Source organism: Sciurus vulgaris (genome assembly GCF_902686455.1).
Source record: "Sciurus vulgaris genome assembly, chromosome: 14".
Lineage (NCBI taxonomy): Eukaryota > Metazoa > Chordata > Mammalia > Rodentia > Sciuridae > Sciurus > Sciurus vulgaris.
In genome coordinates this window covers 41,377,628-41,390,529 of record NC_136475.1, presented here as the reverse complement: position 1 = coordinate 41,390,529, position 12,902 = coordinate 41,377,628, and the positions used below count along the sequence as shown (strand labels likewise).

Sequence of the window (12,902 nt, the reverse complement as noted above, 5' to 3'; positions counted from 1 at the left end):
GTTCCTTGATCATAAATTCCAGTAAGCTAGAGTGGTCTCATTTTTTCATATTGAGCATGATGCTGATGGGGGACTTCCCTACATTTTCCAGAATGATTTGGAAGACATTTGAACATGGAGATCTGATATTCTTGTTTTCCTGGTAGGTTTAAAGTAAAGGTCTAGGAAAATTATGTGAACTGTTTGAAAGGGAACCGAGTCCTAGAATATGGGCAAATCTGTTCAGGTACTTGTGGTGCAACACCCTCTGTAGAAACCTCTAGAAATAGGTGAGCTCTGTGTAGGCACATGCTGTGCCCTCTGCCTGGAGCCCTGCTGCATGCTTTTGCTCTGGCTGGTGGCTCATTTAGCTTACACATGACTTCTGTGAAGAGTTCCCGAGTCCAGAGTTGACCTTCTGCAGTCTTCTCAAAATCCCTGTGGAAGTGTTTACTGGGGTCCTGATCTGGCCTTGAGGCTGGACCTTTGGTTTTTATGTGCTACCAGCAGAAGGTGCTCATGAATGGTTGTTGGATAATGAGTGAGCCATTGCAGAATGTACCAGCCAGGTAGGACATGTGATAGTCAGATTTCAGTGTGCGGCACTGGGGAAGAACCAAGGGCACCAATGAATTTGTTAGTGCCTTGGTGGACAGAGAGCACAATGTGAATATGTCCCCAAGACCCAGAATAGTTGAGTACAGCTCTTCTAATAGCATGTGAACCAGCATCTTAAAATTCATAGGAAGTCTAATCTTTGTGTTTTGCTTTGATTACATCCTTTTGATTTTTGACATTCTTTCCCAACATTACTGTACCATAGTTCTTATACCTAGGCATAGATGGGTAGAAGTGCTACAGTTACTGTCAACATCCTAGGAACCTATCACATCTGTTTCCTGAATAAGACTTTGTTCCTGCTTTTACCATAAGCATGTAAAAGATGTGGGTGAACACTCTTCCTAAATTGAAAATCTGGTGAACTTTTAGCTCTTTTGGGTTTGAGGGGGGTTGCATAGCAGTTCTTCATTTTGTTCATCCCTTTAATTATTTCTTCTCCTCCTCCTCCTCTTTCTCCTCCTTCTCATTCTTCTTCTTCTTCTTTTTTTTTTTTTAATCAGACATGGAAAGTCAAATCAGCTGTGAACTTTGTGGCTGCCTGTGATATTCATGAACTCCTAGGTGCATACTAGAGCTCTGTGTTTCCACCTGGGAATGGGCCTGGCTTAGGATTTGCCTTCACAGTTCTTAAGCCTCTGCATGGGCTAGGCACTCTGTTTCTTATTTGGGGGGCTCAAAGACAGCGCAAAGGTTGATTCTGCCTTCCCTCAACTCTGGGCTGCCTCTCTTAAAGTCTGAAGTAGACTTTGTGAAAAGAATAGGTATTTTTGCATTCATATATGGATACCACACAAGCTATTAGTGTTGTTAGAGACTGTCTAGGCTGGATCTGGCCCTGCCTGGCTACCTTTGGGTTTGTAGGTCATAAAAGGAGTATGTCATGGACTCTGCAACTTAGTTTCTACCCCATATCTCTACCTTTTCCCTTGGCGAATGTGGTTTAGAGCAGGGAGCTCCTTCAAACTTCTGGCAGCAAGCTCTTTCTTGACATCTGTTTGAAGGGTCAACTCAAGGACACCTCTAGACTTTAGGAGTAACTCCCAGCAAGTCTCTATAGCAGACAGAGTGAGGGGGCAACTCTCTAGCTCTCCTAAGAATCTACCTCCTGGGTGGTAGTGAATGAAGCAGAAGAGAAGGGGCAGGGCAAGGAGACAGGTGGGTTGGGACTAGTGGTTACCAAGGACCCTCCAAAGAGCTGGTTAAAGTCTCTAGGGGTCCAGGTACTCTAGGTGTTTCCTGGCCCAGAGATGGAGCCAGAAGGCTGCCCTGGACCTTGAAAGTGGCTGTTGACCATGTAGTTTCCTGCCATACACCACAGGCATTATTGCACTTATCCATACAGAAGCCCCCGTTATTCTCAGTTTTGTTTTCCATGGTTTCTGTTGCCCATGATCTGAAATACTAAGTGGAAAATTCCATATTTTTAGAAAGATCTATATAGAGAAGACACATTCATAAACTTTTATTATAGTATATTTTTGTTAGAATTGTATTTTCTTATTAGTTTTTTAAAAATTTTAACTGATAAAACGCAAAAACCATACATACCAATGGGATGATGTGATATTTTGATTCTTCTAGCTTTTTGAAATGTACAGTACTTTATCATTAGCTATAGTCACCCTACTGTGCAATAGCACACCAGAACTTCTTACTCCTATGTAATTGTACCTTAGTTCCGATTGACTAGCCTCTTCCCATCCTTCCCCCCTCACCTACTCTCTCTTCATTCTCACACAGCCATTTCTTTGTATGAGCTAGAAGCAGTGGTGGGAGGAGAGGGGCAGGCGAAGTGCTCTGGCATCTGTTCCTTTTCTTATAAGGATAACAGTTCTATTGGATCCGAGCTCTATTCTTATGATCTCATTTAGCCTTTAATTATTTCCTTAAAGGTTCTGACTCCATGTACAGTCAGGGGGTGGGGATTCATGTTTCTGCATATGAATTTGGGAGGATACAATTCTGTCCACAGTAGGATAAGATGGATGTGCTCAATGGCTGTGGGAGTCAGGGCAGGACTTGGGCTAGTTGGAAAGGAGAAACAGTGGCCAGGAGCCCTAACCAAAGAAAGGAGAATGCTTTGCAGACATTCTGGAGGTGTCAGGAAGAGAAATGAAAGGCCCAGTCTGCCCTGTGCATTCTTCCAAGTTCCTTCCATGCTCTCCTGACTTTCAGGAACAGATCATCAAGTACAAAATAGCACTTTCCCAGGTTGAAGTGTTACTCAAGTGCAGTTTCTCTGGTCTTGGTGCTTGAGTCCTTTCACTGATAAGAACTCAGTTCCAAGATTTGAGAAGTGCCTCCCCCTCTGCCTAGAAGTAAATGTCCAAAGAAGTGCATGGCAGTTTTAGTTCCTAAGCATGGCAGCATAACTTATTAGTTCTTAAAAATTTTAACTGATAAAACATAAGAACTATACATACCAATGGGATGATGTGATATTTTGATTCTACTATCTTTGAAGCAGGACTTTCATTACCATCTTGCTTTGAAGCTGGTCTAGACAATTCTAAGGGACTAGTCCCCTTTAAGGTAAGGGGGAGGAATTTTAAAGAGTAACTGGAAAGAGAGAAAATGAGCCTGAGAAGAACATCCCCACTGCCTGGATATCTGGGTAAGGTGGAGAGGCCAGGACCAGGCATCTTTTAGGTATCTTAAAAAGTTACTGGGGTGAATGGCCTGAACACAAGGGAGACCCTTTCCCTACTGCTCCCAAACGATCTTCAGGGGACTGAATGGTTCTCAAAAGTGAACTCAGAAAAAAGAAAATACAGCAACCCCAGGCCCCAGAAGGTAAGGTGAGTGCCCGAGCAGATGGGAAGCCCTTTGTTTGGAGCGCTGGGTGGTTGAAAGCTGGTGGGCTCGTGTGAGCCCCATAATGGGCGGTGTCTTTCATATACAGAGAAGCTGTTTGATCTGAGGGGTATGAAAGTGCTGAAAAGTGGAGAGACTCACTGAGGGGCCTTCGTGTTTGACAAAAAAGGCATCCGCTGAACTTGAACCCCCTCAACCAGCCCCACAGCTAACGAAGACTCAGGAAAGAGAAAGAGGCTGACTGAAAATGCTGGACAGGGGTCTTAACTGATTCATTACACAGCTCAGAAAGAAAGGGAGAGAGGACAGTGGGAGGAAAGGAAACAGTGGAAAGGGAGACTTGGGGCGGGACGTGGAAGGAGGGTGAAATCGGAGCACGGGTGTGAACTGTCTGGTAATAAACTTGTCACTGTCTTCAGTGATGCAGCCTTTCAGGAGGCAGTGCAGGGGCTGTGCCTGTTTCATTGGAGGAAGTGGGAGTAGTTTTTTGCTGATAAGAAGATATGATTTAGAGTGGACTGATAATCATCTTTAAAAAAAAAAGACATACAGTATATATAATATAAGGTGAGCTCTAATGTGAAAGTAGCAGGATGTCTATCTTACCGTGTTTCCAAGGAGAAAAATAAACCCTTTTGTCTTTTTTACCATTGGAAACTCCATGCAAAATAGGAATTTTGTCCTATTATGATAATTTCTAGTAATTCTTTCTTGCTGTCTTGTTACCCTTCTAGAAATCTAAACTCATGCAAATTAAAAGAGTTTTGAAATGAAGCAATTTGTATTTGATCTATAGATGAGTACTTTTTGCTTGTGGATGATTTTTGAGGCTATCCTGTGCAGATAGGATAGCTAGTGCTATGTCATTGAACCCTGTTTCCACACAGGTGTAAATGGCATGACTTGGGGAGGGAGGAAGCATTGGAATCATGTCTTGGGCTGTTCATTCAGGGTCTGTGGTTTTGGTAGGAGGGTACAGTGATTTGGCACTTACAATACATCTTGCAGGATGGAATAGGCTGTGAGAAGAAGACAGTATCATGGATTTTTCTCTCAGAGGTGGAAAGTGACCCGACACTGTGATCTCTAGCAGGACATGAAGGCTGTAATTGAATTTTCTGATCTGGATCATAAACAGGGCAGTGTGTGCAGGAGAAGTTAGGCATACTGCCTCTCCTTACCTTAGAGGTTCTTGGGTCTGCAACTCAGGCAGTCCTTGCCTAAGGAGAGGTGGCTTTGGATACTTAGAGTGGTCAAGGGCAGGATTTTTTTTTTTTTTTTTTTTTTGCGGTGCTGGGGATTGAACCCAGGGTCTTGGGCTTGTGAGGTAAGCATTCTACCAACTGAGCTATATCCCCAGCCAAGGGCTGCCCCTCCCTGTTTTTCCTTCAGCAGAGGTCCTAGGATAGCTTTGACTTGGGGGCCATGGGAACACCTTCTGGGGTGTCTGTACAATGGACTTCTGTATCTAACCTGCTTTCTTAGTTGAAAAGCTGCAGAGAACCTTAATTTTGTACTTTCATGCAGTTGGAAATTTCCTTCTTCCTGTTCTATGATTTGCCTCAGTCATTGATACTGTCACAGGAGAAGAGATGTTTCCAGAGAAGGGTCTGAGAAGTTCACAGAGGGAGAGGAACTTTGACTCAGGAGCACTGTGGTTCTCAGCATATGTGACGAAAAAGGATTTTAGTCATGCACCTGAGAAAGGCATAGACAAAGGTTTATTTAGAAAGTAGATACACTTTCAAGGGAGAATGTGTGCTACTTAGAAAGTGAGAAGCCCCTCCTTGAGTTGGCATCCAATCTTTATGGAGGAGCTGTAGTTAGGGAACTGACTGGAGATGGAGCCAGGGTGGAACTGCACAGTTTTGCTCCAGTCTCCCCTCTGCTTGCGAATTTCCCTCATTTTATAAGGGCGTCAGCCAAGGGCATGTCCTAAAGCTCTAAGACTGCTTTCTGCATCTCAGTGACTTGTGGGCATTTCCTTTGAGACTCAGTATCACTCTTTTTTCCCCTAAATCCCTATCTCAGCATTATCATGGGTTTAAGGATGTCTCAGGCTATAGTTCCTTAAAAAACAATGGAAGGTACCCTTCCCCAGACCTTGGCTTTTTTTTTTCCCTGTTCATTTTATATTAATTTCAGTGTTTGTTCACAGAAAGGCTTTTATGTTGTACTTAAAGACCAAAGAAACAAAAACAAAGAAATAGAGGAAATATCACTGTATCTCTGTCATTTTGTATTTCTGTATCTATCTCTATCTCCATACCAATTCATGTATCTATTGATTGATCTGTGGATCATCCATCTATCTCTCTGTTTTTACATACAGAGACCATCCATAGAAGAAGATACAAGATTCTGGCAACAGCAGTTGCTTTTAGGGAGGGTGCTTGGGGAACAAGAATTAGAGAGAGATCTATTTCTACATACTTTTTGGAATTTTTACCATATGCATATTAACTGTAAAAAAAAAAAAAAGTAGAACTGAGATTATTATAGTTTGAGTTATGTCCCAACCCTCTAGAGTCCTAACACTCAGCACCTCCAAATGTGGCCATATTTGGACATTTGTAGATGATAAAATTAAGATGAGGTCCTTAGGGCAGGCCTTAACCCATTATGGACACAGAGACAGATACACAGAAAGAAATGTGTAGATTGGAGGCATCAGGTAGGAGAATCCTGGGTGGGATCCTTCCCTAAGGCCTCCAGAGGCAGTGAGACCCTGTGGACATCTTGATTACAAACACAACCTGCAGAATGGTGAGACAAAACATTTCTGATCTTTAAGTGACCCAGTTTGAGGTGCTTTATTACAGTATCTCTTGGAACCTCATCACATGTGAGAAAGCCTTAGCGGGAACTGTAAAGTTGGTTAGGAATGAGGAGAGGGTCAGTGAACAAGTGGAGCAGGGTGGGCAGACTCAGCCAGGACTTTCTGACCCTGTTTCCCCTCTGATCACCTACCTGTCCCCTGATTTTGGCTTTTCGACTTTCCAGGACTAGGCATACAAAGGAAGGAAGATCATCAGGTGATATCTTAACATCACCTGATATTAAAGATAGATGTTAACCAGAGTTGGGCAAAGGTGGCTTTTGGTAGAGGTCAAAGAGAACTGTTCTGAGGGCTCCTAGTTTCAGGTTTATAGGCCCTTAGATTAAGCCTTAATTTAAATTAGATCACACACCAAAATCCTGTTAGTGCCTGTTGGTCGCAGCATAGCCTCATATGCAGCACAAATCCACGGGCAAACTCTGTTTTGGTTTACTAACCTATGTTATCTGAACAAGTTGTTTGGTATCTTTTTCTTGCTTTTTTTCTCTTTTCTTTTTTTGGTATTGGGGATTGAGCCCAGGGCTTCACATGCTGGGTAAGTGCTCTACCACTGACCTATACCTGCAATTCTTTTATTTTTATTTTGAGACAGGGTCTCACTAAGTTTCTCTTGAACTTAGAATTCTCCTGCCTCAGCCTCCCAAATAGCTGAATTATAGACATTGCCACTTGGTCTAGCATTTTTATTATCTTTAAAATATGATTAACAATAGTTATTATTTTTAGGATCTTAAGAAGATGAGAACCTAAGCTAAGCATATAGCATGGTCCTGACACTCAGTTAACACTGAGAAAATTATAAATGTTATTAGCTTAGTTCTGGGATACAAACTTCTTTAAAGCTTAATCATCAAAAATAAACATAAAAAATTCTAACAGACTTTGTAAGCCTTGCATGATAAGGTGAAATGTCTTTTAAATTAATCTGACATTTGAGTGTGTTGAGAATGGACTGCATAAGCAAAATTCTTCTTTTTATTTGATTCCCAATTTATTCAGAAAATAGGAGGCAACATTCTTGTTTAATATCTGATGTGGTCTATGTTAGGCGTTAAAGGCGCAGTTATGGTTCATTGCTAGCTCCCAGAAAAGCTCCACAGATACAGGTCTCACACAAGAAACTTTTATTTTATGCAGACGATTCACGTCTGCACGGGGAAAGGGAAGAAAGAAAGAGAGAACATGGCGCAAGGTTTCTCTCAGACATAGGAATTTCGCGGGCTGAAAGGAACCAATGGCGGAGGAGAATTCTTACAGACGAGGGAGGCAGGAAGATTATGGCAATGTAAGCCGGAAATTCCTGTAACGTGAGAGGCGGGGGAACGCAGATTGACAGGTGGTGGGGGAAGCCAGATTCCTGTAACAGGAGAGGCAGGGAGAATGCAGATTGACAGGTGGTGGGGGAAGCCAGATTCCTTACAGTCTATACATGGTCTCTCCCTCCCTGTTTTGCAGACTGGCATGTCTATTAGAATAAATGGCTCTAAATACCAAGAATTTTTTTTTTTTAAATTGATGAATACCCTTGGAAGAAAGTCTATTAGCAGTAGGCAACCTGAGTTTGTCCTGAATGCCTTTAGGAGAACAGCAAAGCCCATACACAGGTATTTCTGAGCCAGTACAACTTTGAGAGAGAAGTTGGCCCAAGTTGTATTGAGACAGAATGTTTGAGACCTTGGCCTGGAGGCAGGCATATCTGATAGGTGTTTCATAATGCCCCTAATCCTCCCCCATAAAGGTTTGTTCCTCCAGGTAATGTGATGTCAGCAATTCCCCACAGTTGTGCATAGGTCCTGATTATTCGGGTTTTGAATGCAGGGCTCATGACTGTGGAAAGCTGGGCTGCCTCACTTATACCATAATTTGCAAATTGTGAGTGTATTTACCTCTTTGTCTGGGCTGTGATCATGCATGACAAGCTGAGCAGGCCATCAGTTCAGCTCTGGACTTGTCACCAATACAGGGTTGGGAGGGTGGGAATACACTATAGTCCAGAAGTACCCTAGATAGAAGAACTGGTCTTCAGGCCCTGGGGAAGATGCCTCCTAGGAGAGGCTGGAGGTGCCTATGCAGAGAGAAGGGGAAGCATCAGAAAAGAGAGGAGGGGAGGGGATTTTACAAAGAAGGATCTGCCCCCAACCCTTCAGTTAAGACTGCATGACAGGAACAGGAAAGTTAGAGTAACTGAGGGAAGGTGGAAGTTGTGGGGGGATGATTAGGGGGGCAGGGGGTGGAGCTATGGTTTAAATGAGCTTGGAGGGGGTCCAAACTCCAGGTGTTGCCAATGTTATGGTATCAAGAGGTGGTCTCTTTAAAAGGGGAAGAGGTCATGAGGCTCCTCCCTCTGGAAGGGTATTAAGGCCCTTATAAAAGAGTCTTCCACAGCACTAGCTGGCTGGCCCTTCTGCCTTCTGCCATGCAAGAACACAGTAAGAAGGCTCTCACCAGATCAAATACTGGTGCTTTCATCTTGGAATTTACGAATTTCTTTATAAATTGCAGAGTCTTAGGTATTTTGTTGTAGGAGCACAAATAAACTAAAACAGAGCATGCGTGCAGGTAGGCCCATGCCAGAGTGACCTGTGGGAAGCAAATCAACATGTTTCCTCGTTTCCCAATCAAAACAGAAGTGTGTGTGAAAGAGGAAAAAAAGAGGGAAGGTACTGGAGCTAATGAGAGTGTTTTGCTGACATGAGGCCTCTATGTACTGTATCTGGAGAGTTGAAAATATCTTAGTGAGGACCTCCTGGTTAGAATGCTCTGATGGACTGAGCACATCTGTGTTTCAGCCAAGAAGAGAATGTTACAGCAAAGAGCATCTAGTAGGCTGATTCCTTGAGAATCAGATGGAAGAGTAGCTGTCAGAGACTATATATCTGTATCTATGTCAGGGAAAAGGTGATAGAAAATTCCACAGGATCTTAAGTGTTGTCAGTAATCTTGTAGGAATTATCCAGCCCTAATGTTGACATGATGCCAGAGCCCCCCTTTCCCTTAGCTTTCCAGTGTCAGACAGAATTTCCTGTTGAGAAAAATTCCTTGAATCTTGATTTCCCATCATAGATGACCTCAAGTAAGCATGCTCTTTTCCCACTAAGGAAGAACCATGTTGCTCATTAGGGTATCAAAGACTCTGAGAAGTTCCATACGAATAAAACGTGGCAAATTTCATTTACTTTTTTTTTTAACATTAACTTTCATTAACTTCCAATGGATCTAGTGAATCTATTAACTACAATGCTGCACTGATGGTTAGAAAAGACATGTGTATATCAATAGGTTCTTCTGCAGGTCTACCTGTAATCGGACCTCCTGGATTCTCCAGTCATTCCCCCCAGGAGCTCCTGGGTCTCCTTACCTCTTTGTAGCTCTCATGGAAGAGTTCCAGGTTGTCATGAGCCCCTTAGGACTCTTCCCCAAGTATGATCTAATTGGAATTGATTTAGGTCTCCTTTTCTTTGGACACCAGCCAGGGATTTGTGCTCTCTGTTTTAGCAACAGGATCCTTGTATATTGAGAGATGAGACTATTGCCAGCTGTGGACAAAAGAAATAAGCAAATGATTGCCTTGTCATTGAACTTGAAAGGGACCTGTGTTTTCTCCCCTCTTTCAGGTTTTCTTTGCTGTGAACCAGACCCTCCTGCAGCAGGAGAGCCTGCAAGCAGGCAGCTTTCAGATCACCTACACCATGGACGATCTCACTAGACTCCATAACTGTGGGGACCTCTGCTCTGTCATCTTCAGCCATGGCAGCTCCCCAGTGAGTGGCCTTGTCCTCTGATGAGATCAAGAAAAAGACATTACCCATGGGCATCTGGGTGTACTAAGGAGAGAGGTCATGTAAGGCTCTAAAAATAAAATTGGCAGATTTAGATGTCATTGAATGAGATGCTTCAGCTAATGAGCATTCTTTATGAAGCTTCTAAGGATGGAGGGGGGCATTGATCAGGACTAATTCCAGGCTGCAGTTACAGGGTGAAGCTTCAGAGGGTTCAACAGCAGGCCTTGTGAACCAGCTGTCAGGTTCCAAATCCAATGGCCTCCTGATTGACTTAACACTTTTGAGAAATGATGGAGCAAAACTTGTGATCTTCCTATCTCAGTGTGCTGAGTTGCTGGGATTATAGGCATGCACCATTGCACCCAGCATGCTTTTGAAATTTTTATGAAGGCTGCACATGAGAGCTGGGAAGGCTGCCAGCATTGCAGACATGGATCATTCCATCCCGCATTATAACTGGATGAGTGCAGCCATGCTGTGGTGGTGTCAGTGTATACCTAGGACAGGCCTTTTGCTTTGGACCATCAAGGGGAGTTAAGCGACTTATCAGGTCTCTGAGGATCTCAGCCCCTCAGCAGGAGGAAGGTGGAACAGATATTTACTATGCTTTAATCAGCAAGCTTCCATGGAACCCCAGCACATTCTCTTCCCCCTCTTTGCCCCTCCTCGCCAGGATATTGTGAAAGTGGCTAGTGCCAGCTCAGCTTTTGAAGTAGTGGAGTGTGTTGTCTCCCCCTCCAGGACCAGTGTTCTCACCTCATAAAATGTTTGCCCAAGAGAGAAAAATAGGAAGTGGAGAAATAATGAAAATGTTAAATGTATAAAATTTATAAAACAGGTAAATGTTTATAGATATATCTCATGTTTTGAATAGTGGAATCATAATTATTAATTCTAAGATATTAACCATATAACATTTCTTTTATGAAAAAAGCAAGTGTTTTTCAAGTTAAAACTGTGCATGGACTGTACAAAGATATGGTTTCCTTTATATAAATACATAGCATCGCCTTTTCACCAAGATGGCGCCGAAAGCTAAGAAGGAAGCTCCTGCCCCTCCCAAAGCCAAAGCAAAGGCAAAAGCTTTGAAGGCCAAGAAGGCCATGCTGAAGGGTGTCCACAGCCATAAAAAGAAGAAGATCCACACATCACCTATCTTCTAGCAACCCAAGACGTTGTGGCTCAGGAAGCAGCCCAAATATCCTCGAAAGAGCACCCCCAGCAGAAACAAACTTGACCACTATGCCATCATCAAGTTCCCCCTGACCACTGAGTCAGCCATGAAGAAGATTGAAGACAACAACACACTTGTGTTCACTGTGGATGCAAAGGCCAACAAACACCAGATCAAACAAGCTGTAAAGAAGCTCTATGACATTGATGTGGCCAAGTTTAGCACCCTGATCAGGCCTGATGGAGAGAAGAAGGCGTACTTTCAACTGGCTCCTGATTATGATGCTTTGGATATTGCCACCAAATTGGGATCATCTAAACATAGTCCAGCTGTCTAATTCTAAATATATCCTTTTTTTCAACCTAAAAAAAATAAAAATAAATAAATACATGGCATCAAACAATCTTTTAAGTGGAATGGAAGTATTATCTTAAACAGCCTAAGAGTTTTTTAGTGCACTTCACTTAATATTCTTTTGCTTGGGTAGAGTATGAAGCATAACAGACAGGAGACACCAAGAATAGCATGTCTCCCCCTCACCCTTCTCTTGACCACCTCGTCATTCAGGTGGCGGGATTCGATGTTCAGGTGAAGCAACTTCATGAGTTACACTGTTGTCTTTGTTTTCTTTCTTTTTCTCATGGCAGAGGTTCCCAATTTCATAAACGCCTCACTTCAGCCTCAGGAGCACATCACTTCCACCAGGAGCTGATCTAAAAGTGGAATGAGAGAATGGAGGAGCAAGGGAAGGCTCTTTTGGAGGAGTTTCCTGAAGAGGGCTTTTCCTTTGCTTTAGGAGCTGGTCGACTCTGATTAGACTCTGGGATCTGCTGCCTCTGTGAGGGGAATGTTGAGATGAAGCCCCTGCTCCGGGCCCGTGTTAGCCAGGAATAGAGATGTCAGCAGTGATCCGCTTCATTTGCAGAGAGGCTCCAGCTGGTGCTGGGAATCCAGTGTGGTGGCAGTGTTGCTGGATGGCCCAGGTATGTGACATCATCCATTGCTTTCCCTCCACACGGGGGCTTACTGACACACGAATCAGCTGGGAAGGCATCTCTCTGTCCTCTGAACTCAGCACTCAATCCCAACTTCTTTCTGACATCTTTTGCTTTTTAAACTGTCACTAATGTTTGTTTCTCTTTGCTTCCCTTCCTTTGAGACTCGCAAGTTAGGCCTGAGGCTGACACATCAGCCATTGTTAACTATTAATATATACATGGATGGGGGAAATCATTTCCTTTTTTGGGTCTTTTGAAATAATTTCTCTTCTGCTTTTGAGTGATTTTTGACCCATAATTCTTTGTAGCCTGAGGAATTAAGGACAGAGAAGCCAGAGGCTGGGCAGTGTACAGAAGGACCATTTGCTGGCTAGGTGATGTCCTTTCAGATCCTCACACTGTCTTGGTGTGTCAGTGAGCTTCCCATTGCTGTAACAAATGCCTGAGACAGATCAACTTAAAAGGAGGAAAGACTTATTTGGCTCACAGTTTCAAAGGTTTTGATCCATGATTGCTTGGCCTACTTGTTTTTAGGCTTGTGGTGAGACCGTACATCACGGCAGGCACCTATGGTGGAGGAAACTGCTCCCCTCATGGCAGCTGGGAGGAAAACAGAGAGAAGAAGAGTGTAGGGTCCCAGGATCTCCCCCAAGGATGAAACCCCAATGACCTAACTTCCTTTCACTGGGCCCTCT

At 43.4% G+C, this 12,902-nt stretch overlaps 1 pseudogene across 1 annotated transcript in view; it reads left to right on the top strand.

The window, feature by feature from the left end:
• LOC306643514 (metalloprotease TIKI1-like) overlaps positions 1-11,850 on the top strand; it is a 123,375-nt pseudogene extending 111,525 nt beyond the window's left edge. Inside the window, exons 5-6 of the transcript XR_013766881.1 lie at positions 9,868-10,014; positions 11,040-11,850. The product of XR_013766881.1 is annotated as a metalloprotease TIKI1-like (transcript). The remainder of the gene's footprint in view (positions 1-9,867; positions 10,015-11,039) is intronic.
• Positions 11,851-12,902: the final 1,052 nt, after the last annotated feature.